This window comes from Oratosquilla oratoria, chromosome 16 (assembly GCF_046742065.1).
Source record: "Oratosquilla oratoria isolate Oo_2021 chromosome 16, ASM4674206v1, whole genome shotgun sequence".
Lineage (NCBI taxonomy): Eukaryota > Metazoa > Arthropoda > Malacostraca > Stomatopoda > Squillidae > Oratosquilla > Oratosquilla oratoria.
In genome coordinates, this window is record NC_134792.1 from 50,745,968 (window position 1) to 50,755,053 (window position 9,086).

At 42.5% G+C, this 9,086-nt stretch overlaps 1 protein-coding gene across 8 annotated transcripts in view; it reads left to right on the top strand.

Moving 5' to 3' along the window:
- dnt (tyrosine-protein kinase Dnt) overlaps positions 1-9,086 on the top strand; it is a 581,353-nt gene that overhangs the window by 86,735 nt on the left and 485,532 nt on the right. The window lies entirely within an intron of this gene.

Genomic DNA, 9,086 nt, shown 5'->3' on the forward strand with positions numbered 1-9,086 from the left:
TCCCCCCCACCCCCACCCTCTTAGCTGCCAAGAGCCCTCCGACACTGTGGAGATTCAGTATAACCTTGCACGCCTTTCTTCTTCCGTGATCCCATCTCTCTCTCTCTCTCTCTCTCTCTTTTTATCTCTATCTATCTCTCTCTCTCCCTCTCTTCTCTCTCTCTCTCTCTCTCTCTTTCTCTCTCTCTCTCTCTCCTTCCCTCCCTCCTCTCTCTCTCTCTCTCTCTCTCTCTCTCTCTCTCTCTCTCTCTCTCTCTCTCTCTCTCTCTCTCTCTCTCTCTCTCGTCCTCCCTCTCCCTTTCAGCCAAATAGGATTGCTGACATTAAGAAGTACAAAAAATTTAAAGTATTATATTGGGATAGCCTTTGCCATAGTAAGGTCCCCTCAACCTAACGAATTCGTCTGGTAGAACAAAATCCTTATAGTTGTTCAATGACTTGGGAGGATTGTCACCCTTCTCTGTAAAGTAAAGATTGTTTTCTGTCTGTATACCGTTTCAGACCACTAAGACGACCTTTGACAAATAAGTCCGTATCAAAGATTGTTTGCCTTAGTAGTAAGACCGTCCTAATCTTTTGAGTCCCAACTGTGAGGGGATACAAATTATTATTACATTTTCTATTATGCCGTTTTCTATTTATGCAAATGGCGTCCTATTTCGTCCTCTTTTCTCTCAGCAGAGACAACCTATTTCATAGAAATGTAACGCAAACCACTTGGACCTAGGTATTTGGGGTCAAATGTTCATGGTGACCTCTTAGTGACCGACAAAGGACTTTTTAATTTTGTTTCTGTACTTTTCTTCGGCCCGCCTTTCCGCCCACTCACTTCCCGCCCACTCACTTCCCGCCCACTCACTTCCCGCGACCCTTTTGCCCAGAGCTTATCTCTTATCCCACTTTATCTCTTGCAAGATGTGTCTTCCATAAACACACTCCATACGGACTCGAAAAAAGCGCTTGGGAGTGACATTCCACTCCCAATTAAAAAAAAAATGAGAGAGAGAGAAAGAGAGGGAGGAAGAGAGAGAGAGAGAGAGATGATCTAAACCTTGTACAGCTTACTTAACGCGCTTCCCTATTCGCCAAGTTGACTTTATTGACCTAACTTCTTTTCTAATGTAGTATCACATGTTGAGCGTTCCTAGGTGACCTCCATGTCGTCATGGGTTCGATTAAAAATAAGAAAAAATCCGAGTTCGTAAAACGGATCTCGAAATTTAAGGATATCAAACGACCTGATTTGAACAAAGTAGCCCTCTTCCCACATTATACTTATTGGGAGTTTATATAATTTTACTCGCATCTTTAGGTAATGTCTTCTCTTTCTTCTACTTCTCCTCCCCCTTCTTCTTCTTCTTTTCCCCCTTCTTCTTCTTCTCTTCCCCCTTCTTCTTCTCGTCTTCCCCCTTCTTCTTCTTCTCTTCCCCCTTCTTCTTCTTCTCTTCCCCCTTCTTCTTCTCTTCCCCCTTCTTCTTCTTCTCTTCCCCCTTCTTCTTCTTCTCTTCCCCCTTCTTCTTCTTCTCTTCCCCCTTCTTCTTCTTCTCTTCCCCCTTCTTCTCCCCCTTCTTCTTCTTCTCTTCCCCCTTCTTCTCCCCCTTCTTCTTCTTCTCTTCCCCCTTCTTCTTCTCTTCCTCCTTCTTCTTCTTCTCTTCCTCCTTCTTCTTCTTCTCTTCCTCCTTCTTCTTCTTCTCTTCCTCCTTCTTCTTCTTCTCTTCCTCCTTCTTCTTCTTCTCTTCCTCCTTCTTCTTCTTCTCTTCCTCCTTCTTCTTCTTATCCTTCTCCTTCTTCTATTCCTTCTTGTCCTTCTTCTTTTCCTTCTTGTCCTTCTTCTTTTCCTTCTTGTCCTTCTTCTTCTCCTTCTTCTTCTTCTTCTCCTTCTTCTCCCTCTTTTCCTTCTTATCTTTTTCTTTCTCCTCCATCTTCTTCTTCTTCTTCTTCTCCTTTCTCTTCTTCTCCTCCTCCTCCTTCGCCCTCTCCTTCTTCTTCTTCTTCTCTTTTCCCGGTTCTCCTTCACCTCTTTCCAATCCTTTTCCTCTTCTTCCCCTCCTCCATATCCTTCTCCCTCTCTTTCTTCTCTTTTCTCGGTTCTCCTTCACCTCTTTCCCCTCCTGTTCCTCCTCTTTCTCTTCCTCCTCCTCCTCCTCCTCCTCCTCCTCCTCCTCCTCCTCTTCCTCCTCTTCCATATCCTCTTCTCGTTCTTCTTCTCCCTCTTTTTCTTCTACTCATTTTCCTTCGTCTCTTTCTCCTTTTACATGTCCATTTCCATTTCCATCTCCTTCTCCCTCTTCTCCTTCTTCTTCTACTTCTTTATCTTTGTCTTCTTTTTTATCATCGAAAATACAGTTCGTTAGTATTGTGATTTTATTTTGCATATATTATGCAGTTACAGTACAATTTTCTTACACAATATATCTAGCTCAAGCTGCGTAATGTTAGTGGTATTACTAATGGATTTCAGTATGAAAATATGAGGTCATTTATTGTAATCTAAAAGGCTTACACCAATTGACCGCGGAACTTGTATATATCAATCTCCATAATAGTCTTTCGTAATGTAGCACCCCTTACACATAAGCCTTGTAATGTATTAATCCACCTACTTCAGGTTCACAGTGTATTAGTTCGTGAACTTCGCTCTAATAATTTGCAGATCTGCACAGCGAGGTTTAATCAGTTTACGAGTAAACTCCAATCGGATTATCTAGTTTATGTTTTGTGTTCGGTTTGCGAGTTGGCTTTTCCATCTCCTGTGGCTTTGTTCAGTGGCCAAATGTCTCACTTGACTGTGCTTCGTGTCCCAAACGTGGCTTTGTTCAGTGGCCAAATGTCTCACTTGACTGTGCTTCGTGTCCCAAACGTGGCTTTGTTCAGTGGCCAAATGTCTCACTTGACTGTGCTTCGTGTCCCAAACGTGGCTTTGTTGAGTGGCCAAATGTCTCACTTGACTGCTTCGTGTCCCCAAACGTGTCTTCCGGTCCGAACGCTTTATTCTTGCATGTTGCTTAGCATTGCCTGGGCGTTTCATTCGTACATACATACATATACCAAAGGCTTTTTCCCCCCTTACACGGGGGGTAGCCAAAAAGAAAAAGGCATAGAAACCACTCCCACCCATTTCATTTCCCATATATTCCACTCCCCTCCACCCTCCTCCCTCCCACCTATCCTGGCACCTCACCTTCCTTCGTAATAATAACATGGAGAACGTAAAGCTCCGTGTGTGTCCTGATTCATGGATTTATCACCATTTTCCAGATCCCTTTCTTGCATCTGTCAAATGTTCGACACATAAAAAACATCTGCAATGTCCGATTTTTTACTTGTATTATTTAATATTTATTGAGTAACGATGCGCCTCAGGATTATGTTAAATCACGTACTTAACAACTTAGATACATTACAAGAAAAGACTATGAAACTACTTGAACAACTAACCCAAGTGGCAATTGGTGGTACTGGTTAGGGAATCTATATTTCAATCTATCTATATACCGAAGGTCTTTTCCCCGTTATATGGGGGGGTAGCCAAGTCAAAAGGCACGTATCCACTCCCACCCATTTCACTCCCACCCCTTCCACTCCCATCCACCACCCTCCCCCCCTTCCCCTCTCTCATCTTAGCTCCTCGTGGATGACGGGTCATCCCTGTATCTCGCCCGCTGTCCTGGGTCATAAGCAGTGCAGCAAAAGGATGGTTTGGTTAGGAAGTACCAAATGTAAGACCCACCACGTTCAAGTGGTACATCAAAATTTCTCATGTCGCGGTGCCAGGAATGCCTTCTCGCAAGATATAGGACAATGTTTTACGGGAATTGTTCCTTGCTTTAAGGGGATGTAAGCAGCCAATGGCGGAACCAGGATTTTTATTCATTTATTTATTTATTTATTTTTTTTTTTTTTTATGATGACCTGAATTTTGTAAAAGTAGATGACGGTTTGGGGTGGCAAACCCGAATTTTGTAAACGTAGGTGACGCTTTTAAACAGATGTACTCTGTACCACGAATACGATGATTCTGAATATAAATTGAAGTATATATTCTCACTTGAATTTTTTTCAGAATATTGGGAAAAAGTAACACTTGAGCTTACATTTTTAAATATTTACCCTCAATAATGTATTCAATATACTTCCAGTTATTTTCACTGAAATGTGTTATTAAATCTGCCACTGTGTTGCTGCTTTCTACCACGTGCCAGTGTACACGAGGTAGGTTTCTCGACCTCTGCAATGAGATAATGATTTTTTGGGGGGGAGGGGGGCTTCAGACCCCACCCCCCACCCCACCCCCCTGTGTTCGCTACCGCTACTGGTGTAAGGCTGCATAAGTACCTGATATCAGAATTTATATTTACGGGAAACGTTGTGCTCCTAGAGTGTTTGTTCGTTTACACTCGAAGATTTTCTTTGTTAATGACTCTGGGCAGATGATTTGTATTTTGCTAATCCATTGGAATCACTATTTTTCTCAATTTCCTAACTTTTCTCTCATGTTCATATACTGGTATCCACACCATTGAAATTTATAAGATAACGGCTGAGATTGTTTTCTTTCCATTTTTCTTTCTTCTTCTTCTTCTTCTTCTTCTTCTTCTTCTTCTTCTTCTTCTTCTTCTTCTTCTTCTTCTTCTTCTTCTTCTTCTTCTTCTTCTTCTTCTTCTTCTTCTTCCTCCTCCTCCTCTTCGTCTTCTTCATTTTCTACTTCTCTACTTTAGTATGTTAAAGTTAGAAACCAAGGCGCTTGAACAAAACATTGTATATTTTCCAAAAATAGAATCGTAAGCACGCTTTTTCTTCAAAATGGTAATTTATTTTTATCACATCCATTCCTCCATTTTTCTCGGGAAGTTAATAGCATTCTGCGGGATATTTTCATCTAGAGAAGGGTCTTATAACCTTACCGTGCAATTTCATCACATAATACGTCTCTCCCTTCACCTCAAGTTCTTCTTCCTGGAAAATATCTTTTTCTCCCTACACAATGCATCTATGTCTTTGTCCGAGTTGATTTCATTGTTCTATTTTGGTGCCACGGCAGCAGCGAATGGAGTGATGCGAGGGAAAGGGGCGGGCGGGGAGGGAGTGAAGAGGAAGTTGGGGGGAAAGGGGGGGAAGGGGGGAGGCTCCATTCGGGCATATCAGCAGTTGGCACCCCGACCTGACGGCTCGGGGCGCCCTCCAGTTTTGGCACAGTTAAGTCACGAACGCGAAACGGCACGAGACGGACAAACACGCGAACCTTCCATCGGGATTTGGGTCTCAGGGGGGCCAGTTTGGGGGGGTCTATCTTGGGGTGGGGGGGCGAGGGTGCGTGGGCCGAGGCATATTCCGTGGGCGGACCGTCCGAAACGGAAGAGAAGTCGTGAGGATAGAGTTGGAAGTTGACGTCGAAGAAACCCGGATCGACAGTCGAAGGGAAGGATGGAGTTTGGAGGACTCGGACCGAAAGTGGAGGTGGAAGAGGGAGGCGTCCGTTAGGTGGACGGGGACGGTGGAGTGGAAAAGGACTGGAGGTTCTTCTTCGTCGAACTGCAGGAGGCAGTGCGACAGAGGAGTTTGTCCAAGTTTCGTGAGGGCCAGGAATTAGCCTCGTGTTTAGTGTAATGGCGGATTAGGCGCGCGAGGGGGAAGAGGGTTGAAAAGGGAGAAGAAGATGAGGAGGAGAAAGAGGAAGAGGGGGAGGAGAAGAAGAGGAAGATAAGGAGGAGGAGGAAGAGGGGGAACAGAAGAAGAGGAAGATAAGGAGGAGGAGGAAGAGGAAAAGGGGGAAGAGAAAAAGGAGGAGGAGGAAGAAGAGGGTTAAGAATGGAGAGGAAGATGAGGAAGAAGAGGAAGAGGGGGAAGAGAAGAAGGAGGCTGAAACGTAGAGGGTTGAGAACGGAAAGGAAGTTGAGGAGGAAGAGGAAAAGGGGGAAGAGAAGAAGAAGGAGGAGGAGGAGAAGGGTTGAGAATGGAGAGAAAGATGAGAAGGAAGGAAGAAGAAGGGGGAGACGTGGAGGGTTGAGAATGGAAAGGAAGATAAGGAGGAGGAGAAAGAGGAAAAGGGAGAAGAGAAGAAGGAGGAGGAGGGGGAGACTTAGAGGGAGCCTAGATATAAAGGAGGAGGAGGAGGAGGATAAACAAAAGAAAAAGTGTTGGTGCCAGAGAGGGGGAAGTGGAGAAGGAGGAAGAAACAAGATAGGCATATAAAGGAGGAGGAGGAGGATAAACAAAAGAAAAAGTGTTGGTGCCAGAGAGGGGGAAGTGGAGAAGGAGGAAGAAACAAGATAGGCGGGAGGAAGGGTAATTAGAGGAGAAGGAAGAGGATATAAAGGAAGGAGAGGATAATTTTGTCAGTAGGGAACAGCATATACATATCCATATGTATATACATATACGAGTACATATATGTATATGTATATATAATATGTGTGTGTGTGTATCCCTGGAAACACTACTGCACCGAAGAGGTTTTGTGATAAAAGTGGCAAAAAAATAAATAAATAAATAAATACAAAAAAAGGGATGGAAACCGAACGGAAAAGCAGTAGAAATTTAAAGATGACGTCTTTTTTTCTCCTTTTTCTATAAACTAGTTTCTAATCGTAATGACTACTAAGTGACCTGGTCCGTAGGAGAATCACCAAAATTTTCTAAAATAAAGATGAATAGGAGGGAAGGGGAATAGATATAGAAGAAAACAAGAGCAGTGATGAGGATGATGAGGGAAAAAGAAAACGGGAAATTGGCCGAAAACGGAGATCAGGGTGAAGAAGTAAGATTATCTCAGGTGTACAAATTAGCTGTTAGACGAGAAAGGACGGTTTTTGAAAAGTTTAAATGACAAGAAAAACAGATTAAAAGACAACATAAAGCTAAGTATAACGTTACAAAAAAAAAAGAAATAGATAAAGTAGGTTTAGCGATAAAAGTGTATAAATCAAGAGACAAAAGATGGAGAGATAGATAAGGAAACAGAAAGATTAAAAGAGAAAGATAGACAGAGAGATAGTTTACGGACAGCTAGTTAGAAAACTAGACGAATAGGTAAACGTGTAGATAGGTAGATATCGATACAAATAAATAGGTAGATTGGTATTCAGGTTAGTAAAAAGACAGACGACATTCATACTTACAAACATACATACATAAACAAATATATACATGCATACATATGAACATACATACATGTATGCATACATACACACATATAGACATGCATACATACATATATACATACATACAGTATTTACTGTACACACACACGCACACACACACATATACAGTATATATATATATATATATATATATATATATATTATATATATATATATATATATGATTTACAGCAGGGCGAGTATATTTCCAAAAGCGAGAAAAAATTAAAAGATAGAGGGAAAGAGTAAGAAAAAGAAAAAAAAAAGGAGGAAGAAGATAAGTATTAGATGAGAAGACCCCTTCCAGAAGTGATTCCAGGATAAGGAAATGTTCCGGGAAACCGGATTTGGTGCCACTGTTGGCAGGAAATGCACAATGTTAATAGAGTCGCGTGCCTGAGAGTGTTGGAAGCGCGGCCGTCGGTGTTGGCACGAGGTGGGCATATGCAAATATGTTGGCGAGTGTGCCTAAGTTATCATGTTGTTTGAAGGTGAGACAATTGAGTGGAAACTCAGACTGAACCAGGAACGATTATGTAATCAAACGTTTCGACCCTGAAGATGACGTGAAGTCGAAACGTTAGGTTAGTGTTCCTGGTTCAGCGTGAGTGTTCGTATCACCTTTTCCACTAAGTTGACATGTGATTAGTATGAGAAAGGGAAGTGGGTGGATAGGTAGTCAGATGAGTTATCAGTACTTATGAGGCTCTGTTAGGATATTATAGATGCGGCGTTTGGTAGGTATGTCACAGAGGAAAGATATAACTTTATCCTTACAGTTTGGTCCGAATGTCTTGTTACCCCTGCCAACAGAGGTACGATTATTACAGTAATACAGAATTCATATCCCGGATTCAAGCTGCTTGTAAGTGTATGGGCACATAATCGTGTGCATTTTTCAGGCAAGAAGACCATAACGGGGGATGTGCGACATGACGTCACTGAGAGATTCTGCCAATCAGCTCCTCCGAAGACGACAATACTGCGATGGGAACATTTTGTTCCAATGTTCTTAGTAAATAAACTGAATCTCCAGGACATGTATTTTGTATTACTGTAATATTTGTACCTCTATTGGTAGGGGTAACAAGACATTCGGACCATCGTGTACATCTCGATTGGTGGTCGTATTGAAATAAAGTAACAATGAAGGCTGAAAGACACGAATGGAAACCTTCACTACTAATGAGAGAATAGTGAAGGAGGCGGCGAGTTTAGTGAATTGGAGTTAAACTTAAGTTTAGTGTGAGTTTGCTATTGCGGTTGAAACGCGAATAGTGTTGGAAGAGTAGGTGTTAATTGTGGATTCATTTGTAGTTATGAGTGGGACTGTAATGGTATATCTATGTGATTACAATGACGGGGTTGGTTGTGATAGTGGTTATGGTAGAATTTGTGAGGGTCATGGTGATGTTATAGGTTACGTTATCAAAGCACATTGGGCACAGGTTGCTTTCACGATAGCAAAGCACCCATGTCTGAAAAGCTTCATGTCAGTAAGGCTGTTCAAGAGACCAAGCCTCTGTTCACACGAACGGTCTGAACCGCGTTGAAAACACGGCGATACCGCATAGTTAAAGAAAAACTGCGCGGTTGTGTGTGAACGCCTACGTTGACTTACATGGTAATTGAACCGCCGCAGTTTCAACCGCGGCGGTTGAAACCGCTAGTGTGAACGGGGCTTTTGAAGGTGATTACTGACACCGGAGTGATTGCGTGCGGCAGATGTGTTGATAGGAAGGGAAAGGTGTCAGGTGTTGTTAGCGCCATCCAGTCTGGTTCTGATAAAACAAAACGTGGAAGGTCACAACTCCATTCACGATTTGGCAAAGTAACAAGTGGTTTCGTTAATGAGAAGTCTTGACCGTAAATTTGATTGGTCTCCTCAGCTAAGTGGGTTTTGTTGCAGTGATTAACTTAAGCCGTTTCTGTTGGCTGGTTTATAAT